The sequence below is a fragment of the Gopherus flavomarginatus genome, chromosome 21, assembly GCF_025201925.1.
Source record: "Gopherus flavomarginatus isolate rGopFla2 chromosome 21, rGopFla2.mat.asm, whole genome shotgun sequence".
Classification (NCBI taxonomy): Eukaryota; Metazoa; Chordata; order Testudines; family Testudinidae; genus Gopherus; species Gopherus flavomarginatus.
The window spans coordinates 11720604-11741150 of NC_066637.1; the positions used below are offsets into that span (position 1 = coordinate 11720604).

Sequence of the window (20547 nt, forward strand, 5' to 3'; positions counted from 1 at the left end):
TTTTTTTTATTTTTTTACTGGCCTGAAGTTTTGGGCAAAGGACAAAAGGCATTGCTGGCTGAGCACAATTCCAGTAACTGAGTCACACTGAGACGCTACAGCTTGATCCACACAGGCTGCTGGCATAGCCAGGGGAGCCGAGACTCTGCTTAGTTAATGGCACGCAAATGCTAGCCCACCACAGCTGCAGACTCCCCCCGTGCAGAAGGGGCAAAAAAAATCCCTCCGGTGACACAAGGCTACTCTACTTTGCAACGGGGCTGTGTGCAAACATGACTTCTCTTGTGAAAATCCAGAGAGGAAAAGCTAGAGTCTCTCTTCCCTGGAGACTGGGGAAGTTCTGGAACTTGGAACAATGGACAATGAGGCAGATTTTTTTGTTTGAAGTGCACACGGGTTAGGCATGCACCACAGTTAGCTATGCAGGAGAAGGGTAACCCGATTAGATCATAAGCTCTTTGGGGAAGGGAACTATCTACTGTTACACAGTGCCGAGCACAATGGCTTGGTACCTCTAAGCACTACCACTATGTAATCAAGTGAGTGGCTGCAAATGAAACCCTAGGCAATGCCCCATGAGGGTGCGTGCACAGTGCGCATTTGACGGCACATGAAAAGGCCCCACAATGCAATGGTGCATTTTGGGCAACTGGAGCGTGGGTCATCTCTGTTTATTTTCTGAGGCACTTTGGCCTCTCTTAATTGCCCTGTTATCCTCCACCTGTTCACTCTCCTTCCTCAGGCTGATAATAGAGAGCAGGCCATGCAGAGGGAGGAGGAGTTTGGACTGGCTCTTTGCTTTCCTTTTAATGAGATGTTAGTGTTCAGTTCGGCTCACTGAAACGCAGGACTGGTACCATTAGGAAATTCAGGATATTGTAACTACAGCGACACAGATGCATGGGGGCAAACTCTTAGCGCCGACATGCATGCAGAGGGGCAGCTTGCTTTGCTACATTACTGGATCAAGGTGCCCCTGTGCAAACCTTGCTCTGCCTGGTGCAGTAGGTCTCTGTTAAGGATTTGCACATGGGCATCGTTACATTGGTGGTAATTTCATTCATGTAGACAAAGTCTCTGACTTTATGCAATATCAGCATCATTTCATGACAAAGCCCATGAAGCATGGAGGCAGCTGAAAAAAAGGAATCCAGCTTTTCCAGGAACAGACAATCCAGATTTTCTGGTTTATATGTTTTCTCATCTGGATTTTCTTTGCTGGTCCTGGGACAGATTCCCATAGATCTTGATGGAAAGGGAAAAATATCAGAACAGCAACCCTGATCAGCTTGACTGAATTTCTCACATGCCAGAATCTCCTCTTTGGGCAAAAATTCGAATTTGTTTTCCTGCAGCTACACAGATAAACCTGCATCCATCTCCCCCAGGAGGCGATTTCAGCTCTGCAGCTGCCTAGGGGTTCTGGTAACGTAGTAACAAGGAAGCTTGGACATGCCCACTCTGGAGACATTCTTGGTGAGGATACAGTGACTTCTCAACCACTGGCACAATAGGATTTAACATCGGGAGAGACTTCCTGATGGTGAGGCCCATTAAGCAGGGGAGCCACCTCTCAAGGAACTGCTGGGATCACTTCAAATGGAAGATGTGGGAGTTTTCCCTGCAGTGTAAGAGCGCCAGGTAGGTGAGGGAAGGCAACAAGTAGGTCTTCCCCATAAGACTCTACAGGGCCAGTAGCTTAGCCTCTCTCCCTCCATACTAGACCTTCAGAGTCCTCTGACCAGGTGGGAGCCCAGTATGCCATGTACAGTTTGGGGTCCCAGGACTGGATCCTGCCACTCCTTGCTCATACAAGCAGCCCCACAGACTTCAGTGCAGGATCAGGGCCTATATGCGCAGCTGAAGCCCTCTCTCTCCAAGTATTCCATCCAGTTCCAAAGCACCCAGTGGGTTCCAATGCTTCGGGTTGCCCTGTGGTTTGTGTGCATGCGATGTAGGGGGCAGCATCACTTGAGGGTGGGAACAAGTAAAGCCATGGTCCTGTGAGGGGACTGCGGGTGTCAGTGGCCGAGGAGCTAAGGGGCCAGAGGCTGCGTGCTGGGCTGAAGGATTGTGTCAGCTTGTGTTTTTCCTCTGCCGCCAACGCCAAGCCTGGCTGCTGAGTTTACACAGCGAGGGTGAGTTGGAAGATGCAGCACGGTGGCTGTCAGCTGGGAGCCTCTGTGCGTTGAGCTCCTGGTTGCATGCTTTCATTAAAACCAGAGCAAGAAAATGCAGCGCAAACACCACCAATCTAAGGCTAGAGATGAAACATTCCTGCCAGCAGATCCAGCAAGAAGAGTCACCTTAACCCTTCGGGGGCCGAGGCAACAGTAACAACACAGGAGGTGACGGGGAGGAGGCGTGAGGTTCACATTCATCCACCTCCATCTGCTCTTGGGAAAGTAGCTCCGCAGGCACCTCCAACCCCAGAGCGAACCGTGCTGAGGGATGCATTCTTCACAGGAGCCTCTGCATGCAGCCAGGGACAGACCTAGCTTCTGAAGGGCCCTGTGCCAAATGAGACTGCCCAGCCCCAGGACGTCTGTAACTTGCACAGTACATCCAGGAGTGGCATAGCATGGCAGGTGCATGGCGGAGATGTTAGAGGGACACAGGAAGGTTTGAGCTACTCAGGCCTCGGTTCAGCGAAGCTTTTATGCACGTGCTCAACTTTAAGCACATCCACGGACCTCAATGATACACGCTTAGGTGCTTTGATGAATCAGGGCCCAAACGAGGAGGGTCAGGGCATCTGTTACTGGGGTCAAGGCTGGGCAGTTTTGTTCATCAACTTAAAAAAGGTATCAGCAACTGTGAAAGAGCTGGACCCGAGTTTATCATTCAAGATGTGCAGCAGGAGAGGTCCTCATGGGCCAGAGGGTGGGGAAGGGTGTACACAGGTTGGGAAGGAGCAACAACAAGGGAGACCTGTTCAAACATGTGGGGCCTAATGCGCATCAGGCTTGGTGTTTACCTAGGGCCAGCCTTGCATCCACGTAGCCTCCACTCATGCTGCCCTCTGCCCAGCCTCTTGGGAAGTTCTGCCAGGGTTTGGTGAAGCCAAGGTGGCCAGTCCAGCCCATCCGGCTCCCCTAATGGCTGCATGAGGATGTGCCCATGGTCAGCCTCATTCTGTCTTTGCAAAATCCTTCAAATTCTTGGGGGGCGGGGCTGTACCCCCCAGCTGTCTGCGGTAGTCCTCCAACTTCTCACTGGCTTCCCACAGCAGAGGGGTCCAGGCAGTCAGCACCACTGAGAGGCTGGAGAAAGGCAGGCACAGTGGGTCAGCTGAAGACCCATGCCACCTGGGATCACTTCTCAGCACCACCCCCGGCCAGCTGACAGGACAAACCAAACCAACCTGGGCTTGTGTCTGCCTCACCCTAGCAATCAGAGCTGGAAGGCCTTGGACTGTCTCCTACTGAAGCTAACTCCAACCAAGCAGCTGGAAAGCACAACTTATTACTGCTCACGATTAGTATTTTCATTTGCATTGCGGTTCTGCCCAATGACCCTTATTGGGATCGGAGCCCGCATGCACACATCTAGACACGGCCCCTGCCCCAGAGAGTTTGCATTCAGATTTAAAACAAGAAAAACGAGGCAAACAACAAGAAGGAAGCCAGGATGTGGGATGAGGAGGCGCTGTAGGGTCAGGCACTAAGACGAGCTTCCCCCCATGCTGCTCAGCCCAGCCATCACTAGTTGGCCAATTACTGCTTATTTGGGGATCTGCTTTCACCAAAATTTTATTGTATATTTTTGCCAAGTTCTGCTTCAGGGCAAATAACCTCCAAGCCCGTCTGTACTGCAGTGGGCGGCAAAATAGCCATTATCTCAGCTTCCCAGGAGTGCCAACCCTGCCTTGAAATTACCCGTGGTGATGGAGCTGTCAGTTAAACGGGGCTCGGTACCTTTTGTAACAAATGCTGAAATCAGGGCTCAGCTTTCACTCCGCCTGTGCTTAAGCAGACGCCCAGAGACTTCAAGTGGGAACAAGCCTGAATAAAGACCATGGGAGCGGGCTTTAGACTGCATATTGACCAAAGCCTGCCCACAGCCACAATGCAGTGAATGCAGTTCTGCTGTGCAAAGGCAGAGGGCACTATTTTGGGGCCTTGCACAAGGCAGTCCATACGCAGCTCTGCTCCCAGGCAGGCTCCCTGTCAACCAGAGAGCATTTGTGCAGAGTAGGCTGGGGTGGGAGGAATGGAGGCATGGCCAGTGGATCTGAGCCTATGCGGCTCAGCCAGCCATTCCCCCATGTGGGGGAGGGCACAGGTTGCAGGGACTAAGCAAGGATGCAGTAACAGTCAGAAGAGCCTGTGCTGGGGAGACCCTCTTCCTGCCTAGATCACAGCCACACGCGCTGGGTGTGTGAATCCAGGACTGGGCCCTTTGAATAGGGCGGGAGCATGTGTGTTCAGCAAAGCTGGGGGCCCCAGAAGTTGTGAATGTCAAGCATACCACGACTACTGAAGCAGACGGTTTCAGATCCTGCTGAGCCAGCTTGTGGCTGGATTCAAAACTGAGTAAATTTACAGCTGTAAGCTGGGAGTTTATACAACTCCTAACTTGTTAGGGATGGCTGACCAAGCCAGCACGCTCGCTCCCCAGCCAACAGGGCTTGTAGCAGTTAGATCTTTGAAAACACATTACATATTATTATTTCTTTAACGTTGCATAAAGGAGAGGAGACGGGTGGGGGGTTAGAAGGGTGCATCTGTTTTGGTCTCTCCCCCCATCTTTCCCCAAAGCCGCATCCGAACAACCACTCAGACTGGATCCACTGTGGCTTCTTCAAAACGCCAGTCAGCTGGGATTGTCACATATATCATAAAAACCCCACTGGGCGGGATTGGGAGACCCTCACTCACACCACCAGCACTTTATGTGTAAGTAGCCCCTTGGAAACCAGCGAGACTACCTATGGAGAGAGGTATTACCTACTGAGAGTGAGGGCCTCACAATCCAGCCCCTATGACTGGCAGACTCCAGCAGGCATCACAGGCACCAGCTCCCACGCTCAGCGAGTGCTCAGCTACTCCTGCCTGCAGCGCAACCAGCTCTGCTGTGAGTTGGCTCAGTGCAGGAAAACAGCACCTAACAGAGCCCTTCCTGCAATCAGCTTCTTAGGGGCACACCGGGCACCAGGCTTCCCTACCAGGTCAGGCTCACACATAACTGTACGTGAAGTCCGAACGCCCTCTTCCCCCAAGAAGCAGGGTTGGGTAGTGCAGTGCAGTCAGCAGCATATTCCCAGGCTACCGAGTACAGGACGGGACTTCCAGAGACCCTAGATGGTTACGCATGGCTCCTCAGTCTGGGACCAGAGAACCACAGGGTCTGGCTGCACCCAGCAGCTTCAGTCAAGAATCCCCTTGATACTCATTACAATCAAAGTCTCAGCTCTACTCTGAAAGCTGTTCTTAATGAAGAAGCCCAAGGCTAAACAAACTTGGAAGGCTGGTCCAGTGGTTAGGACACTAACCTGGGACTCCAGAGACACAGGTTTAATTCCCTGCTCCCCAGACTTCCTGTGTCACTTTGGGCTAGTTGGTTTCTCTGGGATTCAGCTCCTCATGGGGTTTACATCACTCCCCCTCCTCACGTGGGTGCTGTATAGCGAAGTACTTTAAGATCTGTGAGGTAAGCAGAGGGCTATGATGATGTGGGCCATAGACACAGATAGTCATGGAGACTGAATCCCCCATCCTGGGAAAAAGCAGTTGCTCCTGGACACAGCTGAGATGTATCAACAGGACTCCATCTCCCCTGTCTTCCACTCTGTCCTGCACACGTAACCACCCAGAACATCAAGAGTATACATGAGTTAAGGAGCCAGATGAGGCTTTAGAGAGTCGCTCAGGCAGGATCAAATGCTCTGTTAACATCCAGCCACCATCTAAGAAAATAAAGCAGTTAGGGGTTTTGGTGAAGTCTGACCTAGAGGCCTGGGGTGGGGGGAAATTTCCTCTCTCCTTGCTCAGTGGGCAGAGATCATGCTGCCTGCTGCTGCTCCCACAGTTTAAAATACTTAAGTCCTCCAAGGGGCAGCTTAATTTTCTTTTTTAAAAGAAAAGTGTCAGTCTAATTAGATAAATCCTCTGAGCACGTGGCCTGGAGTTCGTCATGGAAATTAACCTCCTCGAAAGATCACAGTTACTGAAATAAGAAACTGTGTGTTTTGGCATAGTGCAGTGAAATGGGAGCTGCAGGCTGCATTTCATACACCTTCTCTTTCATAAACCTGCCGCATTTCATATCTGTCCTGCCGGCCCCTAGCATGGCACCAGGACTTTATCTCCAAAAGCCTGTTTGCAAATCACTGCTGAGAGGCTATGATAACCCATGGGAGTCTCAATGGGTTGCCGGCAGGAGAGTACCTCGGTAGAAAACTAGCCCGACCTGAGGCACTAGTGTGAAGGGGCCAGTTCCTTGATCCCTGTCACTGACTAACAGTCTGACCGAGAGGGCATGCTGCAGACACAGTGACCATGGCAGCCAACCTGGGAACTGTTTTGCCAGCCTCGCTGTCCAACAACCAGACAAGCATGAACCTACGCAGCCCTCCCTCCCCTGGGCTTGGGGACAAGCTGAGCCAGGTGGAAGGGAACAGCCGGGGATGGTCCCCCATCCACTGGGCTCAGCCTGCCTGCAGTCGGGACACAGAAGGCTTTCCCAATGACTCCATAAGGGGCAAAAGTGGTGCAGAGTGTGGCAGGGGTTGGAGGCGGAAGCCCTGCTCCCCCAGCCATCAGCACTAGGAGCAAAACCACAGATTTAAATCTATACCAGCTTCCCAGGGTCCCATGTTCCCTGCCCCCGCCAAGCACCCCAGAACACACATCATTACAGACACACGGCCCTTCGACAGCAGCTTCTTCAAGAGGATCCCCAAGCACTTTAAAAAGGTGAATGAATGGCGTCTCCAACTCTATTTTACAGCGGGGTAACTGGAGGGTCAGAGCCGAGAGGGACTTGCCCAAGGTCACACAGCGAGTCAGTGGTAGAGTCAGGAAAAGAACCCTGCTCTTTAGCCTCCCAGCAAATTTTAACCACTAGACTGTCCTCCCAGCCTCTTGGACTAACTAGTGGCAGGAGTTACGCTCCCAGCCCAAGCTCAGTAGGGACTCACACATAGGTCTCAAGGACTGAGACTGCACTGTACCCTCTGTCTCACCAGTTAGCTAACAGGGCATAACTGCACCAGGACTCCCTACAAAATCCAAAGTGCTTTGGTCACAACCCACATCTTCTCCATCCCAAGAGGGTCCAAGGGTTCTACTGCTAAGCCTTCCCTGTCCATACTGTCCTTCCAAAGGAGCTGCTCCAGAATTAAGAGCTCCAGGAGAACCTATGCAATCTACATCCCTTCCTCCTAGCAACTGCTAGGCTGGGCCACCCTCTGTATGTACCCGGGTTTGGACCCGACTTGCGAACTGTCTCCAGATAAGGTAGGACAAAGTGCCCTCTGGCCTTAGGGCTCCCAGGTGGCTGTTTCATTTCATTTCAGCATTACTGATGGGAGAATGAAAATAAGGCACTTTCTGGAAAGAAAACATGGCTTCGTCGAGCAAAATGTCAGGCACAGGGAAAGGGCCAAAGGCACAAACCAATGTGCTGCTCTGCAATCTAACATCAGCCCCATGTGTCTTCTAACATGCAAAACTCGGGGCTGGGTGGCTCAGGGCATTGGCATTGGCATACAAATATATATTTTTTTTTACCTCCTGACCACTGGTTCAATTCCAGCCCAGGTTGGTAGCAAGTGAAATTTACTATCCAACAGCTCTTCAGTGGCCTAAACAGGAGTTTGACAGGCCTCCGTGCAGTTCCCAGGGCACAAGGTTCCACCTCCTTGTCGCAACTGGCATTAGTTAGCGGTCTCAGCAGACAGGTCAAGGACTGGATGAGCCATGGAAACTAAACCCCCACCTCACCTCTAGGTGCTGCCTCCAGCTCAGGATGGGATCCCCTGGGGAGGGTGGCCTTGGGGAAGCGGATGTTGCCGCTACCTAGGATAGAGCTGCTCTGCAGATGGAGACCTTCGATCCCTAGCATTGCCAGCCTGGCCCCAGTTAAGAGCTATTCTTTGTCAAGTGTAGGCTAGCCCTGGGACTCACCTATTCCAACAGCACTGCAACGAAGCACATGAACACAGGCACTCAGGGCTTAGTTGGGGTATGGACTTATTACTTCAGGCTTCTCACACAGACTGATCAAAGTCACATCATCAGGAGGACCCTCCCATGCTAGCTATAGGCACATACTGTCACTCAGAGGTAGGTCAGCTCACACAGCTGTCTCTAGAGAGGGGATGCTCTCAGGTGCTATGCCCTCAGCTGGCAGGATCACATGATCTAGAGAAGGACCTAAAGACGCAGGGTTGCGTCTGCCTCTTCTCTCCAGCCCTCGAGGCCTAGGATGCCATCAGCAATTGCCAGTACCTACCCTATGTGTTCACCTACAACTGAGCTCAGGGCAGAAAACAAAGATCTGGCAAAGGGGCAGGGAGCTATGAGCATTTCTGAAGTGCCCAGCTCCGCAGCCTACATATAGCATGGCAAGAAGGGTCCTGCAAACAGGTGGATGTGAGACCCTCCTTCCAAAAGAAACAAGCGTGCCCTCTGTGGTGGGCATGGTAAACGTGCAATTACAGTGGAGGCTCTAATGAAGCAAATGGCCTCCCAATTCCATTTAGAGGGGGTGCAGGCAGCCAAGGCCAACAGCACACTTTATTCATTTCTCTCTCACTTGCATGAAGGCTTGGATGCTCCAACATGATCGCAGACATAGCCCCCAGCTGTGGGGCGACAGGATGCACGAACCCATGATCCATCCAAAGGTGTCTCTGCCTTTTTCTGTCAGCCTAAAGTTTGACTAAAGGAGCCCACCAGACGGAGCGAATACATGCTTCTCTCTCCCCCAGCTGGCTTACCAAACCATTCCTATACTTTAAGCCACCTAGTGTCCGAAGCTGTGCGTTCAGGATGTGTCCTCCTCTTACAATCAAAGGCAGATTCCTTAGGAAATACAGAGAAGAAGGGAGTTCCTACGAGATGGAAACAAAAAGGGGCTGTTGGGGGGGGGGGGCCTGCAATGAAGCACGAGCCAGAGACCACCATAGGTTGGGGAAATGAGAACAATATTTTAGGCACTACACAGTGTATGGTTGAAAAGCAAAGCACGATACGCACGGGGGCAGCGGGAGCGAGTGTAAACCCAGTGCGGCATGATTTCAGGTAGAGCGGACACACAGAATGGGGTAATCTGGAAGGGGGACAGGCAGTCTCGCCCCAGTTCTGAAGTTTGTCACCGAGTGCTGCTTTCAGAGGCCGACGTTTTGACTATGATGGCCAGCTCTGCTCTTTCTGTCTCCGAGAGAAACTCAGAGAGAACTTTCCCCAGCACGGGCCGGTGAAAGAAAACTGAAGCAGCCGATGGGCACTCCCCATGTTAGCCCACGCCTGGTTTCTTAGAGACCACTTTCGTTGGCAGCTTCTCTCCTGCCCCCCGCCAATCCCCTCCTCCTCGTTCTCTCTCTCTGTGTCCTCGAGACTCCTCTCACCTTGAGGAGTGTTAGGATTACCCAGCATTTACACTCAATGCTCCTCTTTATTCCTTAAGACTTATTAAGAATGATAATGAGCTCCAAAGCAGCCACACGTCCCTCTCTCTCTCTCTCTCCTACCCCCTCCCCCCGCCTCCACCCTTCGCTCTCTCTCTACGTGCCTTTTCCGTCAAAGACACACAGGACAAATCCAGCCAAAAAAACCTGACAATATGGATCAAGGACACTGGGGGATTTATATTCCATAAATCCAGCCTTTTTTGTTTTTATTATTTCTGTTCAAATTCCATCCCCTTCTTTCCCCTTTGCCCCCACCCGCCACCCCAACCCTCTTGGACTTTGTAACAAGAAAAGAAGAAGAAAACTGCTTGCCTGAAAACCTCGTTAATGTGGAGCTCTTAAACGGTTGATTAATTTTAGAAAAATTTACGATGCGCTCTTGCTTCTCTTTTAAGCTCCAGTCTTCTACACCCAAAGCAAGTTAACTTTAAAGGCCCCCTCGTGTGCCCACTTGCCCCTTCTTCCCCGGCACCATATTTGTAGATGCAAACATACAGATGAAACATAAATACACTGACAGAACAGGGAAACAACTGCTCTGACGGGTTGCTAAAATGGTTCAATTCAATTCCCTTTAGTACAGCCAAGAAATCACAGCCTGCAAAACTCCCAACTTCCAGCTATTTAACTTTTCATTTAAAAAAAAAATCCACTACAAATTGGTCATTTTAAAAAAATAAAGTAGACATTTTATTTTAAGAGACAAGTCTTCCCAAGTTCGATCTGTTCACTTCACAGAAGCGCCCTGATGCACAGCTGCATTCGAAACCTCAAGTTCTTCCAAAGCCACCTTTAAGCCAGCTGCACTTCACCAAGGGGAAAGAACGGAACCTAATGAAATTTAATATATACATTTTTAAGCGTGCCCTGATCTATAATATTTCAGAAATCTCCCAAGCTCCCTCCTGCCCAGTATTTGCTTTTATTCTTTGTCTCCCTCTGCTAGAGTCTGTTTTTCTGATATAGACATCAGAAGGTTAAGGGCTCAATTATCAACTCTGCTGAAACCTCAGCCTTACAATACTTAGGGGCTTCTCTTCTGCTCTTTAGAAATTAATAGCAAAATCTCTTCTGCTTCATGTTTTTTATTGCTGTTATTGTCTATTGCCTGTAGGTTCCGATCACTGAACTTACAAACCTCTCTGGAAGGTAGGGATGAGGGAGATATGGATTTGGAAAGAAATAATAATACAGAATTCTAAAGGTGCCTACTTCAAGTAAACTGAGGAGCCCATGTCTCTGAACCCCAAAATAGCATCCACACAAAATACGATCCAAGTGGTTCTCATTAACACAAGTCAGTAAAAAAAAAAAAAAAATTGGGAGGAAGTGGCTCTTTGATTAGTCTTACAAACCAGAATGGAAACAGATTTTAAGAGTTAAAGTATCAGTGTTGTGGAATATGGAATATTACTAGCAATGTAGTGTACTTGATTTGATCACATGGGAGTTGTTTTTATTTTTTAAATATATGATGCACACAAAAGCTTTGGTTTATGGAATCGAACAGTGCTTTCATCTCCTCAGGAATTTATATAGACGGACAGAATCCTTCTGAAAATTAAATTAACAAAAACATACAAGGATGAAAGGAGGCGCGCAGGAAATCACCAGTTCAGTAAATCACAATCCCTGGGTTGGACAGATAGCAGATTCTGGGTTAACAGGAAGAACGAGAATTGGAAAAGGTAAGGATCACCCTTACACCTGAAATAAACTATTTGCAATAGGTTCTTGTAAGCTAAGTCTCAAGTTTATATGGACTTACATTTTTTTTTCCAAAAGTTTGTTTTTCCAAATAGCTTCACTGTTTTGGATGGAGTAAATATATATCTATACATCTATAAAATCAAGTCATTAATTCTTTCCTGGAAACTGTCTGAATTACAATCTGTCAGATCCAGATGAGTTTGCTTTTTTGGTCATTGACTCCCTCCTCTACACACACACAGATTTCCTCAAGGAGAAATAACCCCCTTCTCTCCCCAAACCACCTTCTTCTGTTGTACAACTACCAACTGAACTCAAGCTTTCAATGGGTTTTCCCTGCACCAGGGCTTTGCTCTGAAACTGCAAGAATGACAATGTCATGTGTGGGGAAAGCTGACACTTACAGCTTTTAAAAAGAAACGGGAAAAAATAAGCTGTTGACTTCTTGGTTAAAGTATTCTCTTGTTCTAACTCATGTTCTTATGTCACTGGGCTAAAAAAAAAGAAAAAAGAGGGAGAGAGAGAGATATGACTTTCCTTGAATGATCTGTTTAACCTAAGCCAGAGGAAAAAAAAAGAAGTCATTAATTACTTATGTGAGCTATTGCTTCTGAAAGACAATAAACCTGCCTGGTCGCCATGGATATGACATATTTGCTCTGAAAACAACACAATAATTAGCAAAGGGGAAAGATACAAGGAGAATATGCAAACTCCTGAGTTTAAAGCCATAGTGTTTCCTCCCTCCTCCCCCTTTTACTTGTCAGAGTCAATTCTGTTTGCAATTCAAATCAAACAAACAAACAAAAGGTTTACAAAAATATATTTTTTTAAAAAGAAAAACAGATCGACTGCACTGATGAGCCAGTAGAAAAATAATAATGAGATGTATATACAAACCAAACTACTACAGAGAAAATAATCTTATATGGTGAAATTAAACACATATTTAGGGTTGTTTTGGTTCCAGTTATTATTTGCGTTTTTAAAAGAAGAAAAATGCAGAAGTGTATTGAAAGAAAAAAGGAAAGCATTTTAGAAGACATAAAGCGTTTTGAGGATGCAGGTAGGGAAAAAATGGGGAGTCCACTTGGATATTAAAAATGCATCATATGGGTCATTATTTTCTTTTTAAACCTACAACTTTACCCCCAAGAAGATGAGCAGGAAACACAATAGCTTTGTACCGTGTTTGTCAGCTTGATAAATACACGAGCTCATGGTGAGTTCACAATTTTTAAGTATGTCAGAAATGTAAGACACTCTCCCTTTCCTCCATGGATAATGAAAAGAGAGGATCTTTTCTTAATTAAAAGAATAAAAACTGAATAAACTGCAGAGATTCTCCTTTAAAAACTGGATAAATGTTACAGTGAAAATGCTTTTTATATTTCGCTCTCATTAAGCTGAAACAAAGACTATTAAAACCTTCTCTAATGCGATAGCCTTCTGGAGTCTGACCTTCTACATTTAGAAAACAAGTAATAAATATACCCTAACATGCACTTTATCTGGAGAGATATTTGACTTTGAACTTCTTCTAACATTTAAAGGCATGGGAAGTATAAGAACAACAATATAGTTGCTACAAGTTTTTTGGTTTTATTGCTAAAATAAATCTCTTAGAATAAAATGAACGGATTAAGGAAACATCACCCTGATGACACTTTTTTCCCCCTTTTTTTAATTTTTTTACACAATAGTTTTTAGCTAGACTCTTTGATCTTGAAAGGGTTCTTCTATCTGGTCTGATGAGGGGGGAAAATGATCTGTTTTAAATGATGATGCAACTAAAGGATCAAAGCCCTGACTTTCTGCTAGTCATAATAAGCTCTGTCTTGCACAAAGCTTCAAGTTCAGATTATTTTTAATATATAAAATATAAAGGAGGCCAATAGAGCCACTGAAAAGGTAAAGTCTGCAAACAAAAGGGGACACTGCCCCTTTAAACGTTTTAGTGCATATGGAGTTTGATTTCTGAAAGAGATCAGTTTAACATCTCCATAGAAACCAGCAACAGATTATCATCAACAGAATAAACAACTAGTCTAATAAATTAAACAGGAGGCATAAGATCTTGAAACTTGATTACTGAAGTTGAACAATATTCCCCCATAAACTCTTTCTAACTGCTTCTAAGGTAGCTAACAAGGTAGCAACAAAGTATAAATAAGAAAGTGGGTGTAGGAAGGGAGGCAGGGACACCACTGGGAAGCAGAAGTCCAAAGCCCTGGGAAGAGATTATTTCACCTTAAAGTTATTACAGCAACAACAGAAATAAATATGTCTCAGTAATTTGAGGGAGGAGGGGAGAGAAAACCATTTTCAAAGGGAAAAGGTTGTAGTGGCTGCATATGCAGTTAAGCATGGATGGAGGTGGCACATGAAATTTATGTGTGAAGTACATCAAAAGTTTCACCTTTCTCCCACCACCACCCCCCAAGAAAATCTAGGCAGATGGATCTAACTCAGAGTGATTCAGAGCAATCCTCAGACACAACCCATCCAGAAAGTTTTCCAACCAAATTGCTAAGAAGGTGCAGTGAGCCAGCCTCCAGGCTGGGATCAGAGAGCCCCTTCCAATCTCATCCTTACCCCAAATTTCATCACCCTTCACCAAATGTGCCAACTTTCCCAACGGCTCCTCCTCTCTGTCTCCTGTCACCCCAACCGGAAAACAAAAAGAAGGAATGACTCTCTCTCCACTACTCCAGGAAGGTTGTCATGGTACATACACACTTATCTCTCATGAAATCAGCACCAAGAAGTTACTGGTCAATGTCCCCACTCCCAGACTATGCTGGTTTACTTCTTCCCAGCCCAGCTAGGGAGGTACAAATATAAAGAACTCTCTGGATTTATAGACCCCAAGAACAAGTGCACCTAATTCTCTTTCCAATTTCCTGGGGAGTCTGAGAAAGCGTGACCCCTGTGCCAGAGATAACCCTTATGGGCTCATCACTGGCTGGGGAGCCATTAAAGATTTGGGGAGGCAGATCAAAAGCAGGTAGTGCCCTGGGATATTAACCCTTCCCTATCCAGGGGACAGGTGCACCCCTGTCCCGCTGGGTTTCCAAGGCTTTTTATTTCTCCTTTTTTGTCAATGCCCCAAAGTGTCTTTTCCTGGCGGGCCCCAGTTTGATTGACGGGTCGGACACCTGTTCCCTTGTCTTGGGAGTCTCCAAACATGGAGAGTAGCATTCACCAAAACCCTACTGATCCCAGAGCCCGCCTCCCTCCCCCCAGCACCCTCAACCCTGCTCTCCTCATTCCACCCCATGCTGATATCTACCCCCGCCCCGCACAAGACAAGCAACCCGCCCCCACCCCAGCAGTACAGCCCCCTTACCCCTACAGCGCCCCTCTGTGCGCCCCGTGCCCGACGCAGCCTGAGCCTTGCCCGGCCGCGGCAGCGGATTTGAAGACAGGAAAGAAAATGAAAAGAAAACGGGGAGGGAAAAACTTCCTGGCTCAGGATGGCAAATCAGCTGCGCATTCTGCAAATGCCACTGGGTAAAAATAACCCACGGCTTCGCCCGGGGGCCGGGCACCGACTCCCCCAAACGCGCACCGAGCCCGGGGTCCGGGCACACCGGCTCCCCCACACTCGCGCGCCGAGTCGGGAACGCAGCGCAGCTCTCCAGGGAGCGCACGGAGGGGGCACGGGCACCTCCCAGTTCCCGAGCGCACGGCTCCCAGCCCTGCTCCATCTCCGCTCCGGGACCCGAGCGTCCGGAGCCAGCGGGGGGAAGCGCCGCTCGCCGGCCTCCAGCCCGGCCGCAGCACTTTGGAGAAACTTCCCTGGCACCAATCGCCTGCCGCCTCCGCCCGGGGACCCCTAGCCTGTCCCCGCGGCCCGCCGGGGTGCCCAGCCTCACGCCACCCCTCGGCGCTTTCCCTTCGCTTCTCGCCCAAGTTTCTGTCGCAAAAAAGTCAGGGGGCATCGCCGCTGTGCTCCCCTTTCCCCCGCAGCTGCGCCCCACGGGACCCCCTCGCTCAGCCACTGGGGACCCGGGGTACCTGCGCCTCAGGCAGGGATCAGAGCGGGACAGGGCGGCGGCGAAGATCCCACGCCTCCCCCAGCCCCTTCCCCTCTCCCATTTCCACGGCGATTTTTAAAAGTCCTGGAAATTGTCCGGCACAACCGGCCTCCCCCAACAACAACAACTCAGCTCCGGAGCCGGCACAGCTCTGCCTTCCCTGGGCCCCCTCCACCCCCAGCCGAGCTGACTGGAGCACAGGCGCCCTCCCCGCCCCCCGCCAGCCTAGCGTGAGAGTCCTGGACCCTGCTGCCCCCTCCCCGGCGAGGCACAGCGCTGCACCCCCAGCCCCGCAAACAGCCGCCCAAAGTGCCCGGGCCGGAGCCGCGCGTGCAACCCCTCCGCAGAGGGAGCGCACCGGAGCCCCAAGCAGCCTGCAGTGCCCTCCACCCCTGCTTCCAGAGCGCTGCCCCCCCCCCCCCGCGTGCAATAACCCCCCATCCAACTCCTCCCCCCGCCCAGAGCAATGCCCACCTGCGCTGCCATGTGCCCCCCCCGCCTCCCTTCTCTGCCAGGGCCATGCCCCCGCCTGCGCCCCGACCCCCTGCCTCGCAGAGTTGGGTGGCGGCAGGGGCTGGGTGGGGGTCCCGGGGGGCAGAGGCTGGGGCGGGGCAGGGCAGAGCAGACAGGCTTACCTGCACTTGGGGCGGCTTTGGGTGACTTTCCAAGTCAAGGAAAATGTGTGTGTGTTTGGGATGGAGTCTGCAGCGCGCATGCGCCATCAAACTTGCCCTGATCCCGGATTTTTTTTTTCCTCCTCTCTCTCCCCTTCGCTTTGATTATTGAATTTTCCTATTTCTAGCAGGGGGGTGGGCGGCGCGCAAAACCTGGACTGGATCCCGGCCACCCTCTGCCCCGGGCTGGGGAGGCGGGGGGGGGAAGAGCGGCAGAGGGAGCCGAGCATTGAATGGACTTGGCTCCAAGCAGGCAGGGAACCTAGACAAGGGAGGGGCACCTGTAAAACCCGGACTGGATCCCGCTACCCTGGCAAGGAAAAGGGAGGGGTTGTCCCCACTTCCCAGTCAACAAGGGCAACTCCGCCTTCTCCAGTCACCAGGGCACTTCCTTGCCCTGCCCCTGTCACAAGCGGATCCCTCAGCCCACTGGGTGCTTTCTCCTGGAAATCTCTAAACTCCCCAACTTTAGGCAACTTGCTGAAAGTTGTATGAAAGAGCCTAGTTTTTGCAGCCTGGTGAACTTTGCCACCCTAGTTTCCCCGAGCTACATTTAGCTGAGATCCTTCCTTTCTCTATGGGATGGTCTATGCCTTTTAAGTGACAAAGGAGGGGGGCTGCTTATATCTTTAACTTGGATTTCATTAGCAAACCACTTTGTGAGTTTATTATAGTTTATGGCCCCAATCCTGCAAGTATGTATGCACATGAGTAACTCTGCACCCATGGGCCCCAATCCTGTAATACACACCTTGTCAGCAGGCCCCTGCACTTGGCAACAACCTTTAGCGGGCTCTGCCCAGGTACAGGGGTCTGCTCTGCTTTGCAGTATCAGCATGATAAGTTATTCCACCAGGGGAGTACTCACATGCCTAAAATTACTCCTATGTATATGTATATGTGCATGCAGGAGCAGGTCATTCTAATAAACTCCTTTGATTTTTAGTTCTAGAGTTAGCTTATATTTTAATAAATCAGTTTTTATATATATAGTTTTTCCATGGGCCCAATCCTGCAAAGCAAATCACACAGACAGAGCCCCTCTATCCACGTGGATCACTCTACAGGGATTGGAGCCTTCAATGTTAGCACTGTATTTAAGGGCCAAATCCTGCAGATACTTACCAACACAAATAACTGCTCTCATGCACTCACTGGGAGTATATGGGATAGTAAAATTACACCCGTGGCTTAAGTGTTTGCAGGAATGAGCCATGTGTGTGTTTAACTATAAATTTAGGCCCTAATCCTGCATGTTGTTCTGTGCAGGGGGACCTCTGTGTACAGACCCACTGAAGTCAATGGGTTTGCATGTGGGGGCCCATCCCTATAAACACTTGAGTAACTTTACTCATTCAGGCCATTCCTTGCAATGAGTTCTAGGTCAGCACATCCATACAGAGCTCCTTGCAGGACTGTCTCATTAATTCCCTGTGCTCCTGTCTGTACTGACCTGTTATCTCTGGTCTTAGATTATACGCTCTTTAGGGCAGGGACTGTCTTTTTTTGTGACTGTACAGCACCTAGCACAATGGGGTCCTGCTCTATGACTGGGGCTTCAAGGTACTATCAAAGTATAAATAAATAATAATAATTCAATCATCCCACTGATTTCAGTGAGATGACTCATGCAAGTAAAAGTGACATGTGTATATGTGTTTGTAGAAGGGTTACCAACTCTTTTGATTTTATTGTGATTCTTGAAATATTTTACATGTTTCTTTGACCACCAGTTCCTGGAGCCATGTGATTCCATGAGACTATCACCTTTTCTTTTTTTAAAAAGTAAGTTTCTAGCTCTCATGGTTGCCCAGAAAAGCTTGTAAACATGAGCCAAGTGCACCCTAAAGATGCAAAGCTGGAGGACAAAAGACAAAAACCCCAATTATTTTTAAAATCTTATGAATTTTGAGACAATCTCATGATTCTGAGGGGCCTGACTCATGAATATTGAACAGTTGAGGTCAGCAATACTGGTATGTTTAGTTAAATATTTAGGCCTTGATCTTGCAAAGACTTATACACATGGTGAACACTATACACAGTGAGAAGATCCAGTTCCGCAGGGTCTCAGTATGTAAAGAAAAGTATTTGCATATGTATTTACAGGATCGGGGCCTTTGTTTATTTAGCTATTGTTTATTATTAATTATGGTTTAGCTATCAATTTTTACCTGCTGACACTGGGAAAGCAATAAATAGAGATAGAAATAGGGATATGCTTTCAAACTCAATTGAAATAATATAAGCACTGAAAGAGATTGTTGGAGGGACTGAGTGGGAAATGTTTATAAGTTGCTTTAAAAATCCAAACCTTAAATTAATAGGCTAGAGAGATGCTGTCAGGTTAGTGATCACATATTTCTAAAGTGCATGTCTTTAGCTATAACTAAAATAAAACAGTAGGGGCCCAGCTGTGGAACATCTATCTATCTTAAGGCTTAATGTGAAGTACCTGCTTAAGTCCTGCTGATGGCATTGGGACTTTGTTTTAAAACTATTGCCATCAACATATTTAACCATGGAAAACATTTCTCCTGGTATTACGGTTTGGAAGAGCTTGCTTTTAGCAAGACTTAGGTCACAATTGGATCTGCAGAGACAGCCCCTAAAACCCTCATGAAGCCCCACTGAAGTCAACAGGGCTCCGTGTAGGTGGAAAGTTCTACCCACATGGATCCTACTGTAGAATCAGGATCTAAGTCTGGGAATGAATTTGACCTGACAATATCCTTTAATTGGCCTGCTCCTGCAGAAACTTACACATGCACTTAGCTTTACACACTGCAAGTATATAGTCACAGGATGTCAAGTGAAGCAGGTGCACAAGACTTAGCAGAATCAGGGCCTGTGCATGGCACTTTCTTTGAAGTCATTGAGAATGTTGTGTGCAGGCCATCAACAGGACCGGAACCTAATCACACAGAAGTAAGTGCCCAGACAAATGTCATGCTGGTGGACCCGGTACCTATGCAGACTTCAGTAGGGTTCCTTGCAGTTGCGGACCCCCTGCCTCATTGAGCAGTTTGAAAGGTCAGGGCCACAGTGCTCAGTTGAGGAAATACAAGGAAGGGGCTGAGTGGGATTTGCCACATAGAATTACAGTACATGAGTTCCTAGCATGGCTTAATCATATTTACTATTGGTCTGCATGAATAGAATTTGATGCTCTCTTTTCTGCTTGAAAATTAAAAACAATAATGCCAACCCCACTCCCCCTGCCCTCAGTAAACCGTCTGTATCATATTGCCAACCACTAGTCTTCAAAAATCATGAGTCGGACCCTCCCTCAAATTGTGAGAGATTTAAAATGCAAGAGGTTTTTTAAAATAACAATATGTTCTTGGAGAGGTTATTTGCCTCTTGGTTTTTGAGCCTTCAGGGTTCACATTTTCAAGCTTTTGTCTGAGTCCTGAAGGCTATAGAGTTACTTTTATTTTTAATGAAGGCTGAGATTCTCATACAATCATAGGATTCCAGGAGCTGAGGCTTTAAAAATAAACATCAAATTTCATAACACACAATTTTATCCTGAGAGAGTTGGCAACACACTTGATTATAAAATAAAATGAAGACTTTGATAGTTATAATTCTGAAGTTTGCAGAAGGCTTCTTCAGCAACTCATTGGCCAAAAGTTTGTGTCTAGTCCTTTATTTAGAGCCCAAGCTCTTAGAATCATAGGATATCAGGATTGGAAGGGACCTCAGGAGGTTATCTAGTCCAACCCCCAGCTCAAAGCAGGACCAATCCCCAGACAGATTTTTGCCCCAGGTCCCTAAATGACCCCCTTAAGGATTGAACTCACAACCATATCCCCTCTGCATTATAAATATATACCTATCTCATAGAACTAGAAGGGACCCTGAAAGGTCATTGAGTCCAGCTGCCTGCCCTTACTAGCAGGACCAAGTACTGATTTTTGCCCCAGCTCCTTAACTGGTCTCCTCAAGAATTGAACTCACAACCCTGGGTTTAGCAAGCCACTGCTCAAACCTTGGAGCTATCCCTACCCTGCTACATGCACCCTTCAGGCCCTACCGAATTCTTATGCTTGCAAGACTGGCACCGGCCATGTGTGTACTTTACGTCTGGCACGCTCAAAGAATAATGCACTATTGGAAAGTGCTCAGATATCACAGCAATGAGCTGCCCCCCAATACACAGAGACAATTTCCCATGATGCAGTGTGCCAGAGGCAGCTCAGAGAACATCAGGTTAGAGCTGGGCAAAATTTTTCTTCAAATAATGCTTATTCAGGTCAACTGAAATGTTTTGAAAATCTGTGTTGAATTTGCTGTTGTTTTGGCTGAAAACAAAAAATCGCCCAAAGTCCAAACATTTTAATTTTCCAAGTCAAAACAACTTTTCATTAAGAATTTTACTTCCATTTCATTAAAAAAGAAAAGAAAAAACCTCAAAAGTACACATTTTGTTTGACCTCAAACAGCATTTTTTGACTTTTTTGTTTTGCAGCACAATTTGAAA

At 48.1% G+C, this 20547-nt stretch overlaps 1 protein-coding gene across 3 annotated transcripts in view; it reads right to left on the reverse strand.

The window, feature by feature from the left end:
• CASZ1 (castor zinc finger 1) overlaps nucleotides 1-16098 on the reverse strand; it is a 266799-nt gene extending 250701 nt beyond the window's left edge. For all 3 annotated transcript variants that reach the window (XM_050931813.1, XM_050931808.1, XM_050931811.1), the window contains exon 1: nucleotides 16023-16098. The gene's annotated coding sequence lies outside the window, so the exon portion shown is untranslated. The remainder of the gene's footprint in view (nucleotides 1-16022) is intronic.
• Nucleotides 16099-20547: the final 4449 nt, after the last annotated feature.